We start from the raw sequence: 15,789 nt of genomic DNA, 5'->3' as shown, positions 1-15,789 counted from the left end.
ACCTTAGCATGCTCTGGAACAGGATATTGTGTGTTGCCAGTATACACCCTCTGCCCGTGCCCATTCATCCGAATGGATAATTTCCCCTCAAGGGGGTCATCACTTTTCGGCGGGTGCGAACTTCTGCCCAAGGGGGTCACCAGTTTTTGGCGGGTTTGTACTTGGCTACCACAGCATCTTTTCCCTTCCATGCTGCATGTCTATCTTCTTCTTGTTCTTTTTCCCCACCCTTGGGGAACATGTTTGCACTGTTTTCGGAAATGTATCTTGCATTTTTTGTAGTCAATATCAGAATACTCTCCACTATTTTTCAACTTTTTTTCCTTTCTTCCCTCACCTTCTCTTGTCCTTCCTCCGCTTTGGCATTTGAGGTTCCTCTTTTTCTTCTTTCTCCCTGTGCACTCCTGAAGGCCGGCCCAGGCATCTGATGTGTAACAGGTGACTGGGTAACGCATAATTCCCAGCTCCGGGTTGACACATGTACTCCTGATACAGGCCAGGCCCGAGCTGCTACCTTCCGAAACTGCCGACTGGTTCCTCTGTCATATGTTCAGGAAGTGTGAACAATCACCTAAGGTGGGTGTGCCCCCATCTCAAGGGGAACCCATGTTGGATGGTGCGCACCATCAGAGACGCTGGCAATCATCTTCACAGTGAATGGCTTCAAAATGTAAACAGAATGAGGCTAACTGTCCAAAGACCCCACCCAGCAGCACCATGGATCCTCATGGTTTCATGTACTGAACATTGTCAGTCTTGCTATGGTAAATCCGTTTATTATTAAGAAAGCTGTTAATGCAACTGTTGGGCCTGTAAATCCTGCTCTCGTTTATGCAATGGCATTTTGCATTTGGAGACCACTTCTGATTTTCAAGCACAACTGCTTGCAGCTTCGCTCCTCCACGGCTATCCTATTCATGTCGAGGTGTTGAGGCCCATTGAATATTGAATTCTTCCCGCTGTGTTACTTACACCAGGCTTCTTGATGGTCTGATTGAGGCAGAAATCCAAGTGTACCACTCTGAGCAGGGTGTCATTGCAGTCCATTGGGTGAGGAAAAAAGTAGATGCCTCCTTAGTGCCCACCTAAACTCTCTTTCTCACTTTTGATAGAGTGGTTCTTCTGTCAAAGATCAAACCAGGTTATGAAGCTATCACAGTCAGACTGTATATGCGCTGCTACCAGTGTTGCCATTACAACCACACTCTAGAGTCCTGTTGACATGCAGCCAAATGTGTAACCTGTGGTAGCGATGCTCACAAGGGCACCTCCTCCCACGATTGTCCCATGTATCTCGATGAGCAGGCTGTCCAGGAGATCCAGGTGAAGGAAAAAGTGCCTTACCTGGTCGCTCACAAGTTGTTGGCTAGTTGGAAACCCTGCATTCTACCATCTGACATCTACAGTACTGTTCTTGCTACATCTCATTCCACAAAGGACATGGTCACGCAAGTATGCGACCTCAAATTTAGCACCACGGTGGTGAAATTGCCAAGCGTCATCTCATGGTAGTGTTCCTATGTCCTCATCCAGCGGTGCAGCACGCTACCAAACTCTCACTTCATGGGTAGGTGTCAGTAAATGGATAGCACACGGGAAGTGGTCGCTCAAGTATGTGTCAGAGAGAATCGACCACTCAGAATGATGGGCAAGCTGGGCAGTGCAGGAGGATAGGTCCAAATGGGAATAAGTGTGCATGGAGTCTTAAAGGACCATCATGTGGGTCATGCCCCAGTGACCACGGTGTAGAAGTGCAAGTATACGAGCCAGCAGGAACAGGACATCTACATGGGGTTCATCAGAGTTGGTGCTAAGGAGCAGCATGCTGTCAACACCTGATAGCCAATGACGAGGTATTTGTGGAGTGACCAGACACCTTGGTGGGAAAATGCTTGGGCCAGCCATCACACACAAACTGAGCCACCTGACTGAGTACAGGATCGTGACGGATGGTCTGGGCTATGCGATGGGCTGTTACTGGTAGTCAATCAACCATATACTGTGAAAGATCATCAGTCTGAAAACAGACAACCTCAGTATCGTCAAAGACAATCCTGATCCTCTGTCCCAGGGCCAGACAGTGTTCACATTAAGGTGTTGCAGTGCCTTTCCCTTGAGGGCAAGCACTTTCTGCTTCATATGCACAACTGCATCTGGGCAGAGGGCTCGTTTCCCAGATGCTGGCGTGAAGCCACTGTCATACTCATACCTAAGCACAGCAAGGACAAACGCCTTCCTTCCAGCTACCACCTTATTTCTCTCACCAGCTGCATCTGCAAGGTGATGAAACGTATGATTCATGCTTAGCTGGTATAGTGGTTCGAGTCTCGCAATTTACTAACCACTGCATAGTGTGGATTTCGAATGCGCTGTTCTGCAGTTGACCATCTTGTCACTTTGTCCACCCATATCATGAATGGTTTTCAACAGAAATATCAGACTATGGCCATGTTTTTTTTATTAAGAGAAAGCCTGCAACTCCTGCTGGGGGACTGGTATCCTCTGTACTCTCTACATGTGGGGCTTCCTTCAGGAATATTGAAAAGACCGAGTTTTCTAGGTAAGCGTGGGTTCTGCCGTGTCAGACACCTTTGTCCAGGAAAACGGTGTGCCTCAGGGTTCCATCCAGAGAGTCGTCCTCTCCGCTATCACAATTAACGCTATGATGACCTGTCTCCTGGCGGGCATCTCTGGCTCCCTTTTTGTTAAAGATTTTGCAATCTATTGCAGTTCTCCATGAACTGTCTGCTCGAGCGGCATGTCTCGATCGTCTTTAATGATGGAGCATCGGCAATGGCTTTTGGTTTTTTCACTGACAAGACCATTTGTATGAATTTCTCATGGTGCGATTAGTTTCTTCCACTGTCTACATTGTGGGCCTGTTGCTCTTCCATGCGTTGAAACTACCAAATTTCTGGGGCTCCTGCTCAATAGGAAACTTTCTTGGCCCTTCCATGGGCCTTGCCTGGCAGCCCGCTGTATGCTGTCCCTCAACATCCTGTGTGTCCTCAATGGTACTTCCTGGGGAGCAGATTGAACCACCCTCCTCCGTTTGCACCAGTCCCTTGTCCACTTGAAACCTGATTATCGGTGTTTTGTTTATTCATCTGCACGTCCAACCCTCTTAAGCCATCTCAATACTATCCACCACTGTGGCATGCTTTTGGCCACTGGCACCTTTTACACTAGCCCGATTGTGAGCCAGTATGCAGAAGTAGTCGAACTACCGCTGATCTACTGCCATTACTTTCTCCTCAGCAGATACGCACGCCATTTGTGTGCCATGCATGGCCACCCACCCTATGCCGCCTCCTTCGATGACTCCTCTAATTACCAGTATGTTACCTCATGGAGTTCGCTTTTGGCTCTTGCTCCACCAGCTTAACTTCACGCTACCTGCAACTTTCCTGGTGGGTGTGAACCCTTGACCAGCTTGGCTTCATGCAGCAGCCCATGTTCACCTTGACCTTCATTCGCTTCCTAAGGATACTACTCCAGCCTAGCTCTATCACCTCCAATTTCAATGTTCATGTGGAACTATGCAATAGTACCTTTGTGTACACTGATGGCTCTTTGACTGACCGTGGTGTTGGGTGTGCCTCCGTCATTGGTGCCAACATTTTTTGGTATCTGCTTCTGGAACACTGCACAGTATTTACAGCAGAACTCTTCGCCATGTATCAGGCCATGCAGTACATCCAGTGACACAGGCTTACCAATTGTGTCATCTGCTCAGACTCTTAATGGCCTACAAAGCTTCTGTGTGCTGTAACCATCCATCCATTAGTGCAATGGGTCCAGGAAAGCTGTGACTTGCTCTCTCTTCATGGAGCCAATGTGATGTTTATGTGGGTTCCTTGTCACATTGGTCTAACAAGAAATGAGGTCGCTGACACTGTTGCCAAGGATGCAGTCCTCGTACCTCAGCCCACTAGTTCCTACATTCCCTCTGATGAGACCTGTGTTGCTGTCTGTCAGCAGGTGGTGTCACTTTGGCATCACAACTGGTTCTCCTTCAATGAGAACAAGTGTCACGTTATTAAGCCTCTCCCAGCAGCTTGGGCGACCTCCTCTTGGCCCTCTTGCTGCTGGGAGATCATTTTAATTAGGTTGCATATTGGGCATTGTCTTTTTACCCATTGCCATTTATTAAGTGGTGCTCCCTCACCGCTTTGTGCACACTGCACTTGACTTTTGACGGTCCACCATTTCCTGATGGAATGCCCTTTTTCTAACTGGTTACATTCTTGTGTTTGCCATCCGAGTTATCAGCCATTTTAGTGAATGACGCACAGGCTATTGACTGTGGTTTACTTTTTATCTGTCATAGCAATATGGCGAAGGCCATTTAATTTTTAGTTGACCTCCGTTTCCGTGTGACGTATTTTACAGACCTTTGTCCACGACTCTGTTTTTAGCTGTCTTCTCTTCCGTCAATTGGGATTGACATGTAGTCATATGTAAATCCTCTCTCTGTTCTAGTTTCCACATGGATGCGTATGATCCTAATTGTTTTTGCGCCCTAACACAAAACGACAACTAACAGGTAACTTTGTGGTAGTCATGTGGATGTAAAAGGCCAAACGGTGTTTACATAACAGCTGGTATACAACATGTGTCCTGCTCACATTAATCAACTTTATACGTTCCAATGACTACTTTACCTTTGAGGGGCAGACACACAAACAGACCAGGGGCACAGCCAAGGGAACCATGATTGCTTCTTCATATGCCAACTGTTCAAGGGTCAATTGGTGTGGGTTTTCCAGGGATCCTTAAGCCCTCAGCTCCTCGTTTGGTTTATATACATTGAAGACATCTTTGCCACATGGACTCATGGTGAGCTGTTGACCTGTTAAAATTATTGGAATCTCTAAATACATTCTCCCTACTAAATTTCACATTGTCCTATTCAGAATCCCATTCCAGTTGCCTCGCCATTGACCTCATCCTCATCTAAGGTCAGCTACACACTTCTGTTCACATTAAACCTACCAACGAACAACAGTATCTACATTTTGATAGTCTCCATCCTTTCCACATCAAATGTTCCCTCCCATATAGTCTTGGCATTTGAGCAAACACATTTGTTCAGATGCAAACTCTTCACAGCATTACACCACCACTCTCACCTCAGTCTTCACTGGGCATAATTACGCCACTAGCCTTGTTCAAAAGTAGATTTCCTGCCCCATCATATCCAATCCTGGTACTTCTGACCCTCCAAAAAACAGTTTAAGATTACATCTCTTGTCACTCACTATCACCCTGCTCTTCAATGGTAACAAGACTTGACATACTAAAATCATGCCCCAAAATGACATCCAGTCTGTTCGACATTTTTCCCACCACACCTAGATTAGCTTTTTGTTAACCTCAAATCTCCAAATTGCCTTGATCAGACCCTACGCTCCTTCTGCACCCATTTCCTGCCATATAGCTCCTACAGCTGTGACCATCCCAGCTGTAATACTTGCCCTACACACCCTCCTACCATCACCTGTATCTCAAGCATGTTGTTTTGGCAGAAATCTCTGTCTTTCGTAGTACCCTGTCTTCCACCTTTAAGCTCGTAGGTTTTCAAATCTTCTCTGCTGCAGTCCCCAAAAATCAGTCTTTCCTTCTCATCCCATCTGGTAAGCCTCTCCTGACCCACAGTTCTGGGCGACTTTTGCAAACATTCCCCATTTACTAAACCTCGCCAATCCTTTTCCTTCACATCTCTTCCTTTTCCTTCAGCCCTTTTGCTGGAAGGAGGAGTCACTTTGTGTGTGTTTTCTCCTGCCACCACTTCTTGAGTAGAGTTTTTATCTATCCAATCACATTATGTTTAATTGTTTTTATGTAAATAGTTGACATGCTACTATTCCTCATAATTGTCCACAGATTGTTATGTCGTACCGTATCATAGGCCTTCTGCAAATACATGGAGACTAAATTGGCCTCTATCCCTCTGGCAATTCGCTATGAGATTCCATAAAGTGAATATTCCATCAATAATTGAACACCCTGGTCTTAAAACCATTCTGTTCTTCAGGTATTATGGCCTCCATCTGGATTCATTCTTTTAAAGATTCTCCCATTCGCACTACCGATAGTATCAAATTTATGCCCTGGTAATTCCCACAGTCCTGCCTATAAAAGCTGACAGGGTCTGGACACACAACAACATCATGTACACCTTGTTTTGTGAAGCAAAAAGGGGTTTGTAAAACCAAAAAGACACAAAGTACATTTAATATGTGTGCAGTGCCCTCAGAACACAAAAGAAGAAGGATCAGTCACAACAAAACATGACAAGCTTATCAATGCAGGACACCATAAAGATGGTCCTGCAAAACCATGTAATGTAAAATCAAGTTTTTCAATAAACAGAGCCCACTGATAATGACACAGAGTTGCTGAAACACATATAGGTAACAGGGAAAAACAAAAAAAAAAAAAAAACAGTATTTTGCACAAAAGGCGGAACCTATATCCAATAATTTTAACTGCAAATACGAAAAAATACAAGAGCTGTAGATGCAAAAGATGAGTTTTCTCCTTCTTGCAGATTAAAACAATAATAGACTTTTTCCATTCTTTGGGTACCTGATCTCTTTTCGAACACTTATGGTTTGTTTGTTTGTTAGTTTCTTACATGTTCCATAGATCATCTGAACAATTCTTTAATCAAACTTATGTAGGACGAGTCAGTTTACAAGATACATATTATTATTAGTGTTAATATTAACGAACAAACTTACTTTTAATCCTACGCATGCAACTACATTTCTTTTATTGGCGACCAGTTTTTACGTAGAAATTTGTGGGTGGAATAGAAGGAGTTTTACACGAGAAATTATTTTAAATTATATTTAGAACTTGTTTTGCTTCCTGTCAGACATTTTATGTTGTTGGGAAAATTTTTGTTCCTGCACATTGAACTCCTTTCTGATCCAGTGACAGCTTTAACAGTGAGTAATAAAAGTCATTTCGCCCTCATGTGTTGTAGATATGGACATCACTGTTGTTCCCCCAATGGTGATGGCACAGTGAAAAAGCTTAGCTTCTACATTTACTTCCAAGATTAGTAATTATATGAAAAGGTAGCTGAACTTAATTGCTTGAGAAGCTTAGTAAAATAGTTCTTCCAGTTCAAGTTTTCCTAAATACGTACACCCAAAAACATGGAGCATTCTATCCTATTTACAGATTCCTGCTCATATGCTACATCACTTGTGGGTATGACAATCTGTTGTACAGAACAGAATGTACTGTGTTTTTCTAAATTTAGGGAGAGTCCATTATTAGAGAACCACTTAATTCTCTGGAAAATGCCAGTAACTCTTCTTACACTTTATCTCCAATGGAATTTGTTATAACACTAGTATTGTCAGCAAAAAGCACCAATTTTTCTTGTTGAATGTTAACTGGAAGGTCATTCACACACAGAGGGTGATTCACAAAGATAAGCAAATATTTTAATATGTTATTCTACAATTAAATCTAAAGAAAACAGTTCAGATAAACATAGGTCCACAAATGTTTAGTTGCAGAGTTACGGCTAATAAAAGATTTTGCCTGAATTTTAGCAACTTTGCTAATATGAAGCCATCACAAAACTGTACGAGGTTAAAGCAAGGCACGATTTCCATTTATTTTGTTGTTATTGATCTCGTGAATCTAATAAAACATGTCTCAGAAAATTCTCTTCAGTAGTTATCCAGAACATCCAGAGAAGTAAAGATGTAATTTCATAAAATTTTTAACTAACTATTAGGCGCAATTTCTTTTTTAATTCCAAACAATTGCACAAAGTTTTCAACAGAAGTTGTAGAGAATTTAATTTTGGAAAAATGATGGTGATAATGGTAACTGAAACTGTATGAAAGTGTCAGACAATTTGCTTTTATTAGTACCATAGCGCACACGAATTAATGTTAAACCAGAAAAAACAAAGCTCATTGTTAAGGAAGTTATGCAGTGTACATACAATTTCTCAATACATTCACAATAAATGTTCAAAATGTCTCCACAGAGTTCAATGCATTTAGCTGTATGTGTATGAAGAGATTTTGTTGCTCGTTTCAGTTTCATACGGTTGTTCTTCATTTCATCTATTGCATTCATAATGCAAGCAAGTAATGCCTCATGTGTATTGACTTTGTCCTCATAAGCTATGTCTTTCATCCATCCCCATACACAAAAATCCATTGGTATTAAATCAGAAGATCAGGTTGGCCACAGACGTGTAGCACCACGACCAATCCGTTTCTGGGGAAAATGTTCATTTACATGTGTAGTAACGGCATTGGTGAAATGTGGAGGTACACTGACATGTTGAAAATATATTTGCAATTGCGTAGCAGGTGGAACATCTTCAAGCAAGCAGGGCATTTCTTTTTTGAATGAACTTGTAACGCCGGAAATGCATATCCTCGTATTTCCATCTATTGTACTATAATTTTTTGCTTGTTTTGTTACCTCAAGATATGACATTTCTGTGTCTTTATATATTGTAATTGTATATATATATATATATATATATATATATATATATATATATATATATAAAAAAATAGAGGGAAACATTCCACGTGGGAAAAATATATCTAAAAAGAAAGATGATGAAACTTACCAAACAAAAGCGCTGGCAGGTCGATAGACACACAAACAAACACAAACATACACACAAAATTCTAGCTTTCGCAACCAATGGTTGCCTCGTCAGGAAAGAGGGAAGGAGAAGGGAAGACAAAAGGATATGGGTTTTAAGGGAGAGGGTAAGGAGTCATTCCAATCCCGGGAGCGGAAAGACTTACCTTAGGGGGAAAAAAGGACAGGTATACACTCGCGCACACACACACATATCCATCCACACATACACAGACACAAGCAGACATTTGTAAAGGCAAAGAGTTTGGGCAGAGATGTCAGTCGGGGCAGATGTACAGAGGCAAAGATGAAGTTGAAAGACAGGTGAGGTATGAGCGGCGGCAAATTGAAATTAGAAATTAGCGGAGATTGAGGCCTGGCAGATAGCGAGAAGAAAGGATATGCTGAAGGGCAAGTTCCCATCTCCGGAGTTCTGACAGGTTGGTGTTAGTGGGAAGTATCCAGATAACCCGGACGGTGTAACACTGTGCCAAGATGTGCTGGCCGTGCACCAAGGCATGTTTAGCCACAGGGTGATCCTCATTACCAACAAACACTGTCTGCCTGTGTCCATTCATGCGAATGGACAGTTTGTTGCTGGTCATTCCCACATAGAACGCTTCACAGTGTAGGCAGGTCAGTTCCCATGAAATCCCCAAACCACCTTCCCTACCCTGTGGCTCCTACCCCTGTAACCGCCCCCGGTGTAAAACCTGTCCCATGCACCCTCCCACCACCACCTATTCCAGTCCTGTAACCCGGAAGGTGTACACGATCAAAGGCAGAGCCACGTGTGAAAGCACCCACGTGATTTACCAACTGACCTGCCTACACTGTGAAGCGTTCTATGTGGGAATGACCAGCAACAAACTGTCCATTCGCATGAATGGACACAGGCAGACAGTGTTTGTTGGTAATGAGGATCACCCTGTGGCTAAACATGCCTTGGTGCACGGCCAGCACATCTTGGCACAGTGTTACACCGTCCGGGTTATCTGGATACTTCCCACTAACACCAACCTGTCAGAACTCCGGAGATGGGAACTTGCCCTTCAGCATATCCTTTCTTCTCGCTATCCGCCAGGCCTCAATCTCCGCTAATTTCTAATTTCAATTTGCCGCCGCTCATACCTCACCTGTCTTTCAACTTCATCTTTGCCTCTGTACATCTGCCCCGACTGACATCTCTGCCCAAACTCTTTGCCTTTACAAATGTCTGCTTGTGTCTGTGTATGTGTGGATGGATATGTGTGTGTGTGCGCGAGTGTATACCTGTCCTTTTTTCCCCCTAAGGTAAGTCTTTCCGCTCCCGGGATTGGAATGACTCCTTACCCTCTCCCTTAAAACCCATATCCTTTTGTCTTTCCTTCCCCTTCCCTCTTTCCTGACGAGGCAACCATTGGTTGCGAAAGCTAGAATTTTGTGTGTATGTTTGTGTGTCTATCGACCTGCCAGCGCTTTTGTTTGGTAAGTTTCATCATCTTTCTTTTTTTATATATATATATATATATATATATATATATATATATATATATATATATGCATTTATGTCGATTTGTAATTGGTTTATTTTGTGAATATTATTTGTATTTATACGTTGGGTCTGGCCTAGGGAAAACTATGCTATCGAACGAGTACATCGATGGGTCGTGTGAAGAACGAAAGTGTGTAGGATCTTTGGAAGTGTGAACTCTGCCGCATGAAGCGCGGGCAGAGAGGGAGTCTGGCTGGAGTCGCGAGTGGAGGAGGTGTTGTGTGACGCTCCCGCGAGTTGCCGCGCTTTCCGGGTTCAGCAGCATGTAATTGCGCTCGACTTGCGATGGTAGTTTCGGACATGGTGTCGCGGATGGGAAGCATTAGCTGGTGGACATCAAGAGCCCGTTTCGCCTGGTGACCGTGTCGAGAAGAAGGCGCGCCAGCATCCAGCTTCTGCAACAGCGACGGCCGACAATGAGTGACTGTCGCCACCTCCTCGATCGACGACTTCAAACCTTCAATCAATCAACAAGGAAGACTAAAAGCACGTAAAGTTTCAGAACTGTATGGCGGACCTCAGCTTTTCAAACTGTTCAAATCACAAAATTACAGCAATGTAGCATGGACCTTTGTTGCTCATTGTCCCAATTGCATTGCCAAGCAGGGTCCCTTCCTTTTCCGAAATGAACCTGAGTGTCGTTGAAATTCAAACGCCAGCATTAAAATAATATAATTAAATTTCACTGCTTTAATTTCAAAGTTCAGTTAAAGTATTCATAGCTGGCTACAATATTTAGCTTACACGAGCACAAATTAAGAGTGCGAGTTTTGTTAGCATATTTTAGCTTACCTGTGACTGCAGCTCAGCTTGGTATGTACTAAATTTTACTATTGTTAATTGCTCAGAATCATTTAATTCAAGTTCGAAGTTAAATCTCTTATTTCTAAATTGCGTAGATTCAAGTAGGTTTTGAAATGATTGTTGAGGTAGCCCAAGACTAATTGTATTTTACTGAATTTCGATATGCTTCAGAAACAAAGTTCACTATTAATTTCAGTCACTAAATTAACTTTCAATTTTCCAGTTTAATTAATTCTTTTGCTAAATTAAGTCAGGGTGTAGCGAAATTTATTACTTCAGGCAAACATTCAGTTTTCACACAACACGTGTCAACCTTCAGTTGCCACGCTTTTAGTGCTAATTATATGTGCAATAACCTTTCTTTTTCAGTTATTATAGTAATTGTCCACAGGACTGGCGACCGTAAATTTCCCCAAATCTCAAATATCTAATTACCGCTAGTTAATTGTTAACGTAACGGCCGCACATTTACTTTCTTTATTAACTTTACCCCTTTTCAAAATTAATTTCCACCAGTTTCATTTGCATTTTTCCTTTCATTTAGATGTAACCCTTTCCTCCCTCTTTACCAACAGATTAACTTCGGTGACGATTGCTTTTCCCAAATTTCCATTAGGTACACACGGTTTAATTTTTCATTGTCGTTCAGGTCGATAAGTGAGTGGGAGGTTACAAACTGCAAGTACATCTCACCAGTTAGACGTCCTGGGAAAATGAATGGTCCAATAAAGTGTGTGTTCCAGAATGAGATTTTCACTCTGCAGCGGAGTGTGCGCTGATATGAAACTTCCTGGCAGATTAAAACTGTGTGCCCGACCGAGACTCGAACTCGGGACCTTTGCCTTTCGCGGGCAAGTGCTCTACCATCTGAGCTACCGAAGCACGACTCACGCCCGGTACTCACAGCTTTACTTCTGCCAGTACCTCGTCTCCTACCTTCCAAACTTTACAGAAGCTCTCCTGCGAACCTTGCAGAACTAGCACTCCTGAAAGAAAGGATATTGCGGAGACATGGCATAGCCACAGCCTGGGGGATGTTTCCAGAATGAGATTTTCCCTCTGCAGCGGAGTGTGCGCTGATATGAAACTTCCTGGCAGATTAAAACTGTGTGCCCGACCGAGACTCGAACTCGGGACCTTTGCCTTTCGCGGGCAAGTGCTCTACCATCTGAGCTACCGAAGCACGACTCACGCCCGGTACTCACAGCTTTACTTCTGCCAGTACCTCGTCTCCTACCTTCCAAACTTTACAGAAGCTCTCCTGCGAACCTTGCAGAACTGGCACTCCTGAAAGAAAGGATATTGCGGAGACATGGCTTAGCCACAGCCTGGGGGATGTTTCCAGAATGAGATTTTCACTCTGCAGCGGAGTGTGCGCTGATATGAAACTTCCTGGCAGATTAAAACTGTGTACCCGACCGAGACTCGAACTCGGGACCTTTGCCTTTCGCGGGCAAGTGCTCTACCATCTGAGCTACCGAAGCACGACTCACGCCCGGTACTCACAGCTTTACTTCTGCCAGTACCTCGTCTCCTACCTTCCAAACTTTACAGAAGCTCTCCTTGCGATGGTAGAGCACTTGCCCGCGAAAGGCAAAGGTCCCGAGTTCGAGTCTCGGTCGGGCACACAGTTTTGATCTGCCAGGAAGTTTCATATCAGCGCACACTCCGCTGCAGAGTGAAAATCTCATTCTGGAAACATCCCCCAGGCTGTGGCTAAGCCATGTCTCCGCAATATCCTTTCTTTCAGGAGTGCTAGTTCTGCAAGGTTCGCAGGAGAGCTTCTGTAAAGTTTGGAAGGTAGGAGACGAGGTACTGGCAGAAGTAAAGCTGTGAGTACCGGGCGTGAGTCGTGCTTCGGTAGCTCAGATGGTAGAGCACTTGCCCGCGAAAGGCAAAGGTCCCGAGTTCGAGTCTCGGTCGGGCACACAGTTTTAATCTGCCAGGAAGTTTCATATCAGCGCACACTCCGCTGCAGAGTGAAAATCTCATTCTGGAAACATCCCCCAGGCTGTGGCTAAGCCATGTCTCCGCAATATCCTTTCTTTCAGGAGTGCTAGTTCTGCAAGGTTCGCAGGAGAGCTTCTGTAAAGTTTGGAAGGTAGGAGACGAGGTACTGGCAGAAGTAAAGCTGTGAGTACCGGGCGTGAGTCGTGCTTCGGTAGCTCAGATGGTAGAGCACTTGCCCGCGAAAGGCAAAGGTCCCGAGTTCGAGTCTCGGTCGGGCACACAGTTTTAATCTGCCAGGAAGTTTCATATCAGCGCACACTCCGCTGCAGAGTGAAAATCTCATTCTGGAAACATCCCCCAGGCTGTGGCTAAGCCATGTCTCCGCAATATCCTTTCTTTCAGGAGTGCTAGTTCTGCAAGGTTCGCAGGAGAGCTTCTGTAAAGTTTGGAAGGTAGGAGACGAGGTACTGGCAGAAGAAAGCTGTGAGTACCGGGCGTGAGTCGTGCTTCGGTAGCTCAGATGGTAGAGCACTTGCCCGCGAAAGGCAAAGGTCCCGAGTTCGAGTCTCGGTCGGGCACACAGTTTTAATCTGCCAGGAAGTTTCAAAGTGTGTGTTGATTATACCACACCAAACATTTGTGCTAAATCCCTGCTAGAAATTGCATTGCACTGTTGCATGTGGGTTTGTTTCAGACCATACATGCTTGTTATGTAAATTGTTTATACCATCTTGAGTAAATTGTGCCTCATCAGTAAATAAAATGTATTTGTGTACATGCCGATTAGTATTTAAACAGTTACACCACTCCCAGCAAAGAGCAGGATCTTCCGGATGTAAATGATGCACTTTTTGTTTATGGTAAGAATACAGATTATTGTATTTCAGTGTACACCATACCTTTGTGAAATGTCTAATCATTGAGAGACATGTCGTGTACTGGTACCTGGGCTATGTTGAACAGAATCCATATCATCATCGCCTTCACGTATCGAGCACTCTTACTGATAATGAATGCTAGATAGAGAACCTGTCTCCCGTGACATTCATTCAGAATGCTCCACTACTGGTTCATGCATTTGGAATCCTCCAAGTTGGATAATGTATGCAATATTTAACTGCAGCCGTCACATTACCTTCACATTTGCCATAAATAAACACCATACTGGCGTATACCTCTGTCATACATTTGAAAGGCATCCCTATTTCATAAATAATCTACAAACTACAACAGTTACTATGTGGTTTCACTTAAATACACTGTTGTTATGTTCTTTCACTGAACAATACACAAAACTAATTTGTTTCAGGATTAGGAAACGACAAACAACTCACTAACAGTTGCCATAAAGACAAATGTTTCTACATTCTTAATGGAAGGTGAACAAATTTGCTTGTATAATAATCTTTGCTTCTGTGGATGTTCTGGAAAACTATTGCAGATACACATCTGGGACATGTTTTATTAGATTCACCAGATCAATAACAAAATATATGGAAATTGTGCTTTACTTTAACCTCTTACAGTTTTGGGATGGTTTCACATCAGTGAAGTTGCTAAATTTCAGGCAAAATCTTATTAGTCGTAACTAAACAGTTATGGACCTATGTTTATATGAACTTTTTTGTTTAGTTTTACTTGTAGAATAACATAGTAAAATATTTGCATATCTTCGTGAATCGCCATGTATAAGGAACAGGAGTGGACCCAAAATTTAATCCTGTAGGACTCCTCTTGCGATTTTTCCTGTTACTAAAATTTTTCTACCTTTTCCACATTGCCTGAATTATTCAGTACAGCCTTTCGAATTCTGTTTGTTAAGTATGATTCAAACCATCTGTGTGTACATCAACAATTACATGAAACTTGAGTTTTTCTAATAGAGTAACATTATTTACACAATCAGATGCCTTGGTAGGATCACATAAATATACCAACTAGCGATATATTATTATTTAAGGCTTTTACTATTTGATGAATGAATGAACAATGAAATGCCAAAGAAACTGGTATAAGCATGCATATTCAAATACATCGGTATGTAAACAGGCAGAATACTGCACTGCATTCGGCAACGCCTATATAAGACAAGTGTCTGGTGCAGTTGTTACACTGGTAACTGCTGCTACAATGGCAGGTTATCAAGATTCAAGTGAGTTTGAACGTGGTGTTATAGTCGGCGTACGAGCGATGGGGCACAGCATCTGTGAGGTAGTAATAAAGTGGGGATTTTCCTGTATGACCATTTTACGAGTGTACTGTGAATATCAAGCATACGGCAAAACATGAAATATCTGACATCACTCCAGCTGGAAAAGATCGTGCAAATACAGGATCAACAATAACTGAAGAGAATTGTTCCACGTGGCAGAACTGCAACCCTTCCGCAAATTGCTGCAGATTTCAATGCTGGGCCATCAACAAGTGTCAGCGTGCGAACCATTCAACGAAACATCATCGATATGGGCTTTCAGAGCCGAAGGCCCACTCGTATACCCTTAATGACTGCATGACGCATAGCTTTACGCCTTGCCTGGGCCTGTCAACACCAACATTGGACAGCTAATGGTTGGACACATGTTGCCTGGTTGAACAAGTCTTGTTTCAAATTTTATCGAGTGTATGGATTGTACGGATATGGAGACAACCTCTGGGACTGTTCAAGCTGGGGAAGGCTCTGTAATCGGGGAGGGGGGGGGGGGGGGGGGAGGGGGGCTGTGGAGTTGGAGTGGTATGGGACCCCTGACAGGACTAGATATGACTGACAGGTGACACATACGTAAGCATCCTGTCTGATCGCCTCTATCTATTCAAGTCCATTACGCATTCCGACAGACTTGGGCAATTTCAGTAGGACAATGTGA

Source organism: Schistocerca americana, chromosome 5 (genome assembly GCF_021461395.2).
Source record: "Schistocerca americana isolate TAMUIC-IGC-003095 chromosome 5, iqSchAmer2.1, whole genome shotgun sequence".
Classification (NCBI taxonomy): domain Eukaryota; kingdom Metazoa; phylum Arthropoda; class Insecta; order Orthoptera; family Acrididae; genus Schistocerca; species Schistocerca americana.
This window is presented reverse-complemented; position numbering follows the sequence as displayed.